The sequence below is a fragment of the Meleagris gallopavo genome, chromosome 2, assembly GCF_905368555.1.
Source record: "Meleagris gallopavo chromosome 2, MGAL_WU_HG_1.1, whole genome shotgun sequence".
NCBI lineage: Eukaryota > Metazoa > Chordata > Aves > Galliformes > Phasianidae > Meleagris > Meleagris gallopavo.
Genome location: NC_139405.1, coordinates 18329498 through 18342523, shown reverse-complemented (window position 1 = coordinate 18342523; position 13026 = coordinate 18329498). Strand labels below are relative to the sequence as shown.

The 13026-nt window shown below is 39.3% G+C and overlaps 1 long non-coding RNA gene across 3 annotated transcripts in view; it reads right to left on the bottom strand.

Annotated features, from left to right (window-relative positions):
* The window catches only part of LOC146544887 (uncharacterized), a 62694-nt gene extending 50348 nt beyond the window's left edge, over positions 1-12346 (bottom strand). For 2 of the 3 annotated variants that reach the window (XR_014881905.1, XR_014881904.1), the window contains exon 1: positions 12251-12346. This is a non-coding gene — a long non-coding RNA (uncharacterized LOC146544887). The remainder of the gene's footprint in view (positions 1-12250) is intronic. The other variant, XR_014881906.1, reaches the window with a different exon arrangement.
* Positions 12347-13026: the final 680 nt, after the last annotated feature.

The following is a 13026-nucleotide window of genomic DNA, read 5'->3' as shown; positions in this document are numbered from 1 at the left end:
GCCTTCCTTTTACTATCCTGTAGGCATTTCAACTCAGAAATTCAGCAGATGCTATTTGTTTTATTTAGTCAGTTTTCCTCTGTCTTGCACAGACTTGACAACCTGTGCAGCCTGAACCAGAGCAAAAGATGGACAGGAGTTTGAAAATGAGAGAAATAGGACAATTTTCTGTCTATCTACATCAAACAGCTTGTGTCCCCTTTCAGTGTTTTTGGGGTGAAGTGTTCCCAGTAATTGCTCACTAAGACTCACAGCACAGAGCAACACATCATTTGCAGCAAGTCTCATCATTTTTAGCAAATTATTGTAACAAAGTCCAGAAATAAACTTCTCAAGCAAGGTAGGACTAAAGCTGGAAATAGAATTAAGTTTAAAGCCTCCTGCTCAAGCAATTTATTTTCCACTTTATCTCCATGTCTCATTTCTTGTACCAATGCTGGTATGCATGTTCACAACAGCTGAGGCTTCAAATGTATACTACTATTGCAAATAATAATATCTCTAATAATAATAATAATATAATATTAATATAATGATATATAATTATTATATTAGATATTAGATATTATTATTATACATATAATAATAATATCTAATAAGATGGCCATATCTAATAAATATTTAAAATGTAGGCAATGGAATAACTTCTGGGTTTCTGTTCTCTGTAAGAGAGTTCCCAAGTGATCAGCAATACATTTCAGCTTTTAAAACCAAGCAAGCTAATCAAAATGGGACAGCATAATGCTCCTAAAAAGCTTAGCTAAAGAGTCTACTATGGGGATCTTCTTCAGGTGCAAACATAAGCATAATGTAGAGCTGCAATATACAATTGAGAGTGGAAAAGTTGTGGAGAGAAAGCAGAGAAGCAGGTTAAGTTGCCTGAGAAATTGGAAAATTGGAAAACCAAGTAGAGCCAGGTAGAGCCAGTCCAGGTTTCAGAAGCTGTGGGTACCCAAATGCTGACAGCTCATGTATTTCAAAACCTATACTGAGAAGGATAATCTGGGTATGCACCTACCCTCAAAAGCTATGTAGCCCTTGCAAGTCCATCAGTTCCACAGATACAGCATCTTAATTTGAACATCACTTCCTTCTTTATGATTTCATTTTGCAATTGAAACCTTCACATGCTTGCTGTTGATGATTATATTAATGGCAGGAACATAAGTTTTCCAGATTTTTTTTATTCTTGATAAAAAGGAAATAAGGAACTTTGCAGATATGATTCCTGTACAGAAAACTCTGAGTGCAAAGCTGGATATCCTTCTAAGAGCTGATCCTGCAAGAACACTGGTAGGACTGACTACAGAAACTGGCTGATGTAGTTGCAGAACATGAAACTTAGAGCCTGATTTTCAGCTGAATGTACAGAGATTACAAAGGTTTATGAGAATCATCAGAAAAACATACCTAACTCTTTACAGAGGATGAATTTTGGCAAAACAGCAAAGGGTTAGGATGAATTTGAGTATATATACCTACTGTATATATGTTTATGGATGCTGTTAGGATATCTGCTCTGGAAAATTTTCAGGCCTGAACCTATACAGCAGATTTCCCATCCTGTTAGCAATAGTGAGAAGCAAGGGCTGACAGGAACTTGCAGGATTCATGCATTAGCCTCTATGCCTGAGATGTGCAAAGACAGAGAGGAGGCCTGCTTACCAACTGATCTTAAAAGCCACAGCCTCAAATCTAGACAAAAGAAGTCATTTCTCTCTGACAACTGTTTGCCCATCCTTAAATAAAGTGGTGCCAAAATATCTATTACGCAGGTTTGATTTGCCTTTTTCCTCCCATACAAAAACAAAGAGGGACACAAATAACCCCCTTTTTCCTACAGCACCCAGATGAACCAGCTGAAACCATGACAGTATAAGGACAGGATTGTAACCCTAGCTCTAGTCTGGACACAGTGGGCATTAGTAAGGGCCTTGGGGCTTCTCCCAGTTGTGTCACATTTCTGTCAGGCATTATTGCTAAGCCAGAGACTTTAAAGAGAGGGTTTTGTTGCTGAACCACTACCATCTTGCATGAGAAAAACTTTCCGGGGCCAGACCCACTGGCTTTAGGTGAGGTTCGGCTGACAGTGTTGGGCTTAAGGTCTTGGCCTCACCCTAGCTGGAAGTCAAACACATAGCTGCTGAGGTACTAATCCCAGTTATAGAAGTAAATCTGTGCTAAAATAAAAAAAAAAAAAAAAAAAAAAATTCCACTCTTAAAATTCTGCTTCTAGTAACTGAGCTATACATGACATAAATATCCTGGACAAATGTGTAGCTCTGGAAATACTGAAATCCTGGCCCCGTGACATGGCTGGGATTCCTGCCATTCACTAAAAAGTTAAGCTGGGAAACACTTTGTTCAATTACTAAAAAACAATGAAAATATAAAGGAATTAAAACCTAAAAACAGAGGTGTTGAAAGAAAGAAAACAGACCCACATAATAAACAATATTGTTTTAATTAAGGCAGTGGAGAAAAACGTCCACAAGCTTGGATGACCTTGGTGTGCATGTGAGCACACATGATTCTCTTGGGAGAGGTTTCTGCTGGGGTACAAAAACAGGTGTCAGAGGCACTAGAGACATAGACGTCAGCTCTGCTGCCCTAAAGCTGCTGCATAGAGCAGTTCTGGCATGAATCCTAACATGCATTCACGACTTAGATCCTTTCTGTGAAAACTGTGTCTGGTTGTGTATGGATGGTGGACACTGAGATGGGATTTTATGCCCTGAACTTCTGAACTCTGTAGGGCAAGGGTTTGGATACCCACACTTACGTTGTTTGTGAAGAGTCATTTATTGATCTCCATCCTGAAAGAAACCACAAGACATCAGAAGGGCAAAATTCAAGAGCTAAAAATATTCCTCTGGAATTGGATGCAATGAGAAAGGCTTCAAAATTTAGACATATGTGTATTTCCAAGAGAAGTATTTTGTTCTGCAGCTTTCAGAAAGTAGTATTTTAGTGCTTCAGCAACTGGAACAAAGAGCCATTCAGCCGCCATTGTATAATGTCCAAATGATCAAAGGAGAATTTCTGGTTTTCCTTTTCAGGTGATAACTAACAGCAACAACATGTTTGGTGGTTCTCTAGCAGGCACTTCTCTAACAAGAAGCTCCAGCAGGCTTGTCAGTGAGGTTTGCTGGAAAGGTGTGTAAACATATTCTTCAGCTGAACATGAAGATAAGGAACAAGAAAGCAAGAATGAGAAAAAAGAAGAGTGGAAATTTTTGTGGGTTTAACTCCGAAATTACGTGATTACAAATGGAGGCACATGATTCTTTTCCTTTGTCTTGTGAGTTTCTAAACCTCTCAGGAATACCTGCATTGTTTTGAAGTTTTGTTGTGGTTTTTTTTTTTCCACACAAATGGAATCTAGAAACTTACGTTAAAATGAATTGTAAGACTTTCAAGATTATCACATGATCACTCTAATGGTGCAACAGAGGATCTAACCAAATCACGTTGGGATTCAAAATAAGTAGAGATGGTAAAAAACAAATTAAAATCAGCCACCTAACATCACAGCAGAATGTAACTGGATTGAGAATGATCTTATTTAAGTAATGCCAGAAAAGCCAAACAACTCCTCTCAAGACCAAATGCTCTAAGGAAATTTCTGCCATATTCTAGATTCTTGGTTTGTCACTTTCTAGATTATTCAAATCCTGTTGCATTCAAAACAGACTGGAAAATCAAACTCAAAATTACAATACAGTTCAACTATGAGATGAAGTCCCTGGGAAAGGGTTTTCTTCATTTCTGAATCCACAAAGCCAGTGCAAACCATTAGCTGAGAAAAAGTTTCCATTCAGTGGAAGTTAGGAGCAAATCCTCAGCTAATCTATGTTCAGCACCCCGAATGAAGCTATAACTCTTTACACCAGTTCGGTAGCTGCCTCACTACAACTGAGAGAAACTATGATGAGGAAACTGAAAAAGAAGATGAGATCAAGTTTTCCACAAGCCAAAGGCCCACAGACCACATTCCCACATGCCAGAAAAATGGATGCACATACGATACAACAAGACCAGTATCTATCACCTCACCTTGTCCAATAAATAAGACCAAGGGAAAGAGCCTACTGTGCCTTTTTCTACTGCTGAAGAAATAGAATCCTTGCAAGGTCAGTATGTTGTTTCTAGTTTGGTTGGTTGGGTATACTTCTAAGATCTGGTCACACATATTTTATTTTTTTTAATGAAGATTTTTTTAGACAAGCCAAAGCTCAGGAACCATGAGGGGACAGGCATTCAGAACCATTTGCTCTTGTTTAAGCTGCTAAATGAAATTGCTAGCTGGACATTTGTACACCTGGTAATTTTATTTAGATGACATTTTTTTTATGAACTTTGAAAATTTTGTCCCAGAGTGGGACAATTTTATCCCTGACTCCTTGGAAAATTTTTCGTTTGTGTCTTTGGAAAATTGTCCAAATTGTTATTATAGCTTTTACTTTAGGCATCTTTGTATACTATTCTTTCTCTTGTCATCATCACTTTCTCTCCTTCAGAAGTTCTGCACTACAGCCTCTCAGTCTTTTCACCCATTCCTTTACTGTACCAAAAACTATATACTGTTTTAATGAATTATTGCCTTTTTCTATATTCAGTTTCTTTATCATTTACATTCTCATCTTTGGGCCAGAACTGGATGATCCATTTCCTCTACACAACTTTTCAGCTCTGTTGCCACTCTCTAGTTCCCCCAGATGTCAGTTTGTATGACTTGTTTATCAGTGTAGGCATATATTCCTGTTAGATATTCCTGTTATTCGTAGTTATGCACTACTTTGACAGACCCTTCTTCATCTATAAAGAGATTGTACTACGCATCTGATTTAAAATGTAGTAGAACTGGACTTGGCAGGCACACGTGTCATCTTTTAACAAAACAAAATTACCCAAGTTCACCATAAGCACATGCCCAAAGAAAATGCTGTTAAAAAATAAGGAGAATTTTAATAAGAAGGGGGAAATGAAGGCATCCAGGAAAAACACAGCTTCTTAATTTTGCTGCAAATTATTCTCCAGCCTTCCCTTCTCCCAAACCACCTAGATCAAACAATCAGTATGCAGCTTGCACTATAATGGGTCAATAGTAGAAAACATCCAGCTGTGCCTGGCACACAGGTGTCTGTGTTATGTGTTGCCAGCTACAAGTGGACTGACTGATGTTGTGGTTGTTTTTTTGTTGGTTTGTTGTTGTTGTTGTTGTTGTTATTGTTGTTGGGAACAGGGCCATGCAGGAAGGAAGGTAAGAGTACAGCGTGGGCTGGGCATGTTTCTGCATTGCAAAGCTCATGGTCTATTGGCATTGCAAATTTTCCCCACAGATTTGGTGATGGATCAAGAGCCCCTTTCTCATTCCCTGTCCTACCCAGATTGCTGGACAAACTGACACTTTTCCACTGCTTGGAGTTTACCACTGAAGTGCAGTTCACTTTGGGTGGGATTAGGTGGACATATGAATTTATGCTTGTTACCACAAATCCTTCTGAAATATGACCTCAGTTCTGTAGCCCTTTTCAGACACTTACTAGCTGAGGAAGAGCGGGTCAGGCTGCCGTGGGCAGGGGGTCCACACAGCACACTGTGGAGGAAGCAGCTATCTTCCCGAATCACATTTTGCTGCCTGGATTTTTCCGGTGTTTTTAATTTAAATAACAAAAGTTAATTCCTCCTGCCTTATCATATCTCAGCAGTACATTAGAAACTGATGGTATCTTAGAATTTCCAGCTGTTGGCATCAGTGAGAGAGCTAAATCTCTTTACTGACTTTAAACCATAAATGTTTGTACAGTTGAAGAAAGCTAATGACATTTTCTGATGCAGCCATTTTTCTGAGCTAATAAAACAGCTCTGCACCTCTCCATTAGCATTTTCTTTGAACGTTACTGTAAGTCCTGACCCCAAGCATTCCCACTCTGCTTCTTCAAAAATTAAGTTATGATGTTGATGAATTAGCAACTAACAATTATTAGAAGAGCTTAATTCAGCTCTCTGAGGTGTGCACTGCAGTTACATGAAGAGGAGCAATGTATCTTTGGCATATGGCGCTGAGGATGCATAAACATCTCTCCAAAGGTGGATTTTTTTTCAGAAACAAACTCAGTGACAGCTTCTAGCAGTTGCTTTTCAGGTGACGGAGCAGGTACGTGCTGACATTACCATTATCAGTGTCTAATTCAATACATAACCCTGGAATATGGAATAAATTTTGCAGAAGCTTCCCGTTTTTAGATGTGGAGCAATGCTTTCCACATGAATGCCATCATCCCCCAGTGTATGGTGGGGCAACTTTTACATTCCTTCATCTTTTCTCTTCCCTTCCATCTTACCCTTTTCCACTTGTGCTCTCCCATGGAAGGTAGGGAGAATGTGCAACCCTGCTTCTTTGCAGCTCTGTAGCAGAAGGGGCAACCTCATACAGGCCAGTTCTGCTTAGCTCTTTAATATAGAAAAGCCAAAGTAGTAATGGTGTGGTATGGGCACAGCTCTCAAGATCAAATCTGCTGTTTGCATGTTGCATTGCCAGCACTTTTATGTCAATTAATGCTTTTCTGCGGTCAGATGTTTTTCATTAGCAAGAAAAGAGAGATTCCAGGTGAGGATTTTATAAATGTGTTGACAAATGCCAACGTTTTTTATTCAAGTTATGATTGAAATGATTGTAACCTCCAGAGGAAAATGCTAGGAATGCTTTTGATGTGGTTAACAGGGGAGAGAATGGCTGAGGGTGCCAGAACAAACTCTTTGATTCTGCAGAAAACTGGACAGCAGGCCAGAAAGTAGTTTGTTCACACACACATTGTGGATGTGCAGCTTAGCACAGAAGGCTGTGCACACAGGTTTATAACTGAACAATAGAGGTGATCCATGTTATCTTTTAAACTCAATGCTCACATTCATCAGCTTTCCACATCCTGAAGTCCAAACTCCAGACTTCTGATATAGACACTACAGTGTACTATATGCAGGTTCTCCTTCTTATCGTTAACAGTATACCAAGAAATAGAAATGACTTGTCACATGTCTCTACAACTTTTCATTTAAGATACATGCATACTTATCAGGAAGGGTAATGGAGCACTGGAACAGGCTGCTCAGAGAGGCTGTGGAATGTCCTTCTCTGGAGACATTCAAGACCGCCTGGATGCCTAACAGTGCAACCTGGTCTAAGGAGCCTGCTTGGGCAAGTGGGTTGGACTAGATCATCTCCACAGGTCCCTTCCAGCCCCTACAATTCTGTGATTCTGTAATTCTGTGATTCTGGGAATCTTTATGTTTGTCTTACACAAAGCAACAAAGAGTTGTGCCTTTTATTTGTAACAGAATTCATATGGTTTCTGATAATCCCTAGTTCTGGTAGCCCACTGTTGAGAGTGGGTGCGCAGTTTAGCTTAGCTAATAAATGAGGCTATTCTCTGAACTGGCTCACTGGGAAACTGTGTGAAATGATTCTGTGCCCCATGCATAGAAATGGCAACGTGAATCTCAGCCTGGCTCTTTTCATGCAGTGAAGCAGTGCCATGGCTGTCTCAGAAAGTGTAATACCTCCTCCGACAGTTATGTTGACAACTCCAGTGAGTTCAAGAAAGAGTAAACTGTGAATTTATATGCAGGTTGCCACCAAAACTGAGGATTCCTTCCCTAACACAAAAAAGTTCCCTCATTTCATCTTCTCTTATACTAATTTCTGTGCTTTCATAAAAAATTTCTAGCATGATATTTTGAGTTTAGAATGCCAGTACTTTCATGAAACATATTTGCATAGCAGAAGAGAGAGGTCATCTGTTTTACAAATACTCAAAACCAGCAGTGCTATCAACCCAGTAACCTTCTTACATGCACTTTCCCAATCTTTCTATTAATAAACCAAGCTATGAAACAGCAGTTTACTTTCTGTAGGTGGACACCTAATCTACTAACAAAGGGCATGCCCTGAAAATAGAGGCAATATAACACTTACTACTGCATTTAAGTGGCTGTGTGATTAAATTCTGGTGGTTGGTGGAGGTTGTTCTTATTTCCCTCTGGATTTGAAGTACGGCTCTTTAGTCTTCAGCATACACACATTACAGAAAAGCCCCAGAACTAGCTCTGTTACTGCCAGAGAGTTATGCTGAAGTCAATGTGGATGCTGCTTCCCAAAAAACAAATAACAAAAAAATAAGGACTTAAATTTTTTTTTTTTAAAAAAAACAACCTCATTAGCTGCAAGCTGCCTAGAAACAATAGGTTGAAATTAGTAAATTATTTGTCAGTAGAAGTACAAAAGAATAAAATCACTATGGAAAGAATTTTTACTTTCAAAAGCAGACAGACACTCTGTTGTGGTTTTAAAGGAGAAGGGAGGAAATGTTGGTTTGGCCCATTTTGATCTCTAAAGGCTTGTAAATCAGTGATAATAAGCTTTCCTAGTCTGGCCTGGGAGAGGCTGTCCTGGAGTGATTCACATTTCAAAGAGTTCAGGATAAACAGAACATGGCTCTCCAGTGTGTTCCTGTGGAGTAAGCAGGACAGCACAAATTGGGGAAGACTGCTATTCAGGGTGGACCAAATCTTCCACCAACCTCAAAGCCAACAAAATAAGTACAGCAGAGCTCAACTGCTTTCATATCCCAGCCAAAATCACTGCCTTGTAAAACTCTGGTAACTAAATAAAGGATAAATAAACTAAATAAAGGCAAAGCTTGATTGTTCTTTTAGTTTTCTTACCAAGTTGTATCACAGGATGTTTTCCTCCAAGACCCCGTAAGGCTTTGTCTTTTAATGAAGTCTATTTATTTGGTTGAATTTCACAGGACATTGGTCCTGACAAACAGGAAGATTTATAGTAAATATAATTCACCAATGAAATTGGGCACCCTGATCCCTATTTGAAAGGCCATGAAGAAAGTGTTCTCAAAGCCAGTCCCACAGCACAAGGAAGACAAAAGAGAGAGCTTTCAAGAATGGCAATATTGTTAGACCAGAATCACTTAAGTCCTGTGTACGAGGGAAAATTTTCCAGTATAATCTAATGGCTACCTTTCAACCAATAAATTAAGAGCATAACATCCATTTTTTTCCCACAAAAGTTCATTTCTAGTACAGCGAGAGGCTTTAGTGAGTCTCCACTTTTTTGAGAGAAAAAAAAATTACATTTGTATCACTGCACGAGATATTCAACAAAAAAAAGAGTTTTTCAATTGGATTAGCTGAGACTGAGAACAAAATCTCAGAGTTTTGCAAACTAGACAGCAGAATTTGAAAGGCAGCCAGCTGGCATAAAAAATTGCTATGGTGTATCAGATTTGGGCAAAACAAAATAAAAAGTATAAACTCTCCATCACAAAAGTGCAGAGAGTTTAGCATCTCTGGACTAGACGTATCCGCATTTTTCCAGGGACAGTAAAGATCACAGAATCCTAGAATGGCTTAGGTTGGAAGGGACCTTACAGATCATTGAGCTCCAACCCCCTGCTGTGTGCAGTGTTGCCAACTACTAGATCAGGTTGCCCAGGACCCCATCCAACCTGGCCTTGAATGCATGCTAAGGCCACACACCTTCTCAAACTGCAGAGCTAGTGCTGATTTAGTAGAGCTCACTATTTCACTGTCCCTGCATGGTTTTGCCATGGACTTTGTCATGTAGAATTCAACAGTTGTATGGCACAGGCTCAATATGCCCAACACTGTACATCTACTCACATCATACTTCTGTCTTAAATATGTGCCCAGCTTGCTCAAATCCTTTCAGTAACATCTGGAAACAGCCTTATATAATCAAAAAATCAATTCAGAGAAAAAAGAACAATTGGGTAATGTGGCCCAAGGAAGATGTGGGTCATTAGCAATCAAAGGATGTGATTTTGCATTTTGTGTTTGGTCTGCAGACAGCAAAAATAAAGTACCTTGGAAAGACTGAAACTCTCTCCCTCCCTCTTATTTATGTTAGGGTAGCGCCTAGAGACTGCATGAGCATTGAAGCTCTGTAGTGCTAGACGTTCCACAAACATAGTGAGAGATAATCCCTCAGCTGAAAATAATTTGAAATCTACCCAAAAATACAAAACAGAAAGAGGAGAAACAAAGGGGCAGAAATGGAAGGACTTGGCAGCAGTTACACAACAAGTCAGTGGAAGAGTTGGAGACAGAAAAACGTCTCCTGCCTTTCAAGTGTGTGCCCTCACTGCTAACTCATGCTCTAGCTTGAAGCCAGGGAGTTTATATGATACAAACCTCTTCTTTATAACACTGCATACACTGCTGCTCTCACCCTGTCACTGGAAGGCTCAGTAAAATCACTCTTCTTTCATGAAGACATAAAAGAAAGATCTAAAGACAAAAATAGATTGTGTGGAAGGATGTTGATTCACTTTTTGGAACAAAACTCAGAGCATTAAAAGCTTTAAGGTAGCAAACGCTGCTGAATTATAGCCATCTTGTTATTCACGTGATTAGATCTACACAAAAAAAGGATTGTTCTTGAGATCTGAATAAGATCTACAGAATAAAGGAAAGTAAATAATGGTGCATCTTCCTCACCTTTATTTTTTGCATACTGGAAGAACAAGATTGTTGCTGAATTACAAGGCAATAAATTCTGAACCAACTATTTACAGACATATGCTGGAATCATCTTGTGGAACTTGCTTGTAAGGGAGGTCATACAGTCAAACAAATGTTGGTCTTTTATGAAGGGCTGAATAACTTCATGAGTCATTACCACTAACATTTGTTGTTCTGCAAGGATAGGTATAATAATCTTACGTTCTAGAGCACAACACTGACTTTTAACAGAATGTAAGACTGTAAGGGATTAAGAAGAATTTTTACTGTCTGGTATTTATGCAATACTCCTGGTTTGGTTTGCTATTACAGGTCTATGGTGTTCCTTTTATCTGTGAATTTACCCTTTGGGGAAGAGGCTTTATGCTAATGCTGACAGCCCAGCATACAGAATTCAATTATATACTGTTTCAGATGCACACATTCTATATTTGCATTTAAAATAAGCAGGACTTGTGCTCTGCTTTTGGCTCAAATCCAAAGTTGCATGGGGTATGAACATTTAATATTTTGTAACTCCCAAGACTTGGCAACATTATATTTTCCACCATATTACTGCTGACCATAACTGCACCTCATCCCTTAAAACTATGCCAAAAATTAAATCTCAAGTGTGAGACTTGTCACTCTTACAATGTTCTCTAAAATATCAACAGCAAATCAAAACAGAGGTTCTCATCATTCATTATGCTCACAATGAGATGCTTGTATACTGCCAAAAACACTAGAAACATTAAAATACTATTATTTTGGTAGTTTAAAATTCAATATGCAGAATAGGATACTTCTTGGCTTCGAGTAACCTCTAAAGATGATGAAGAGCACTGTTTCCAGCCAGTTCACCTAGGTGCTCTGCAGTGCCTCTGAATGAACATGCTTCTTCCTGTTGACAACCTAAAGGAAAACTATCCCCCTAAGCTTCAGTGCTCCTGAATTTCATACTCTTTGGCTGCCTAAAATGATTTAAAATAAGTTATGCAGATACTCTTGGGTGTGTCTGCTGCTGCTTATTTTACTCACAGAAGGAATATGGCTAATTCTATTTTAAGGCCAATTAGATCATTCAGTCCACATCCTGTATAAAACAAGGCAGGGGATTTTTGTCACTCCTGTACTGAACTCAATGAATGCTACTTGATTAAAGCTTCTTTTTAAACTTCTTGTCTGCTGAATCCCAAGAACAGCCACTCCAACAGCCATTGTATCAAGATAGATTCTGTCACTTCTTTCCAAACCATTAATAAAAATGTTAGGAAGTGGCAGGGCTCCTATGTTCCCTGTAGAGCTATGGCAGAAAGAGACACATTCAATAAAGTTGCCCTAGGAAATTTAAAGAGATGGTGAATCTATACCTCATTTAGCACCAAACACCGGAGATTAATCATCACCTTTGTTTTAAAAGCTGGAACTTTATTTCCAAATGGTAATTCCTTCTGGGGTGTTAAACAATAAAACATTGGTTTCTGTAAAGCTTTTGTCTCGTTAGTTAAAGAAATCTTTCTATTCCCTCCTCATCAAAGTAGTTATGACTTCTAACTCAGTTACAGCAGGAGATTCATGTTATACTAAAGAAAATGAGTATTTTTTCTCTCTCACTTCAAAGCTTTCTGCCAGACCTTAGCATAAAGTTTGCTTTTCTTTTTCCCAGTTTCCCCACCCTTTTTGAAAATGAATGCAAAACACCTACCACTGACCCAGTAAGTGTCCAAAGAGAGACAAGGTTGCCCTGCCTCTTCATTGTCCCCCATCAGCCATCCTAATGCTCAGGTTAAGTTGTTTCATGCCATACTGACCCCTCACATTTCTCAGAGCCCAGCTGTCTGAGATGAGGCCCTCCCCTCTGCAAACATAGCCAGCGATCCCAAATGCACCCAGCTGTCCTCAGGAGGAATTTCCTTCGAACAGTCAGAGCAAGCCACAGCTCAACAGGCTGCTTGCTGCCTGGACGCCATCGACTACCCCACACAGTCAGTTTTGGTAACAGCATCCTACTCTCCAAAGGGATGATTCTTAAAGCACTCACCATGTGCGTCAACAAAGTTTCATAATGGTCCTTTTTTTTTTTTTTTTTTTTTTTTTTTCCAACTCAAGGGAGTTGATCTTGTGTAAGACTAGAAAGGCCCATGTTTCATCAGGACATTTCCCTGTGGATTTAAGGGGAGAAATAGGCTTCAGGTCTTTGGGGTTCTTGTCTCAGAGCTTGGGTCATGACAGGGGTAATCAAGATTACTCCATCTTTTCTATCACAATCTCTTTCCCTCAAGTTTTGAGAAATGCAACTCTGTCGGAGCGAGCTCCAGCTGGGATGTATTGTAGTGCAGATACCACACCAGGGAGTTTGCTCCAATTTCAAGGACACAAACCCAATGAGTAATTTTAGACAAGTTACAGCAGCCTAAACAAGAACAAAGGCCTGGTGTATATAAATAATAACTACATCCTCTCAGACTGAAGATACTAAGA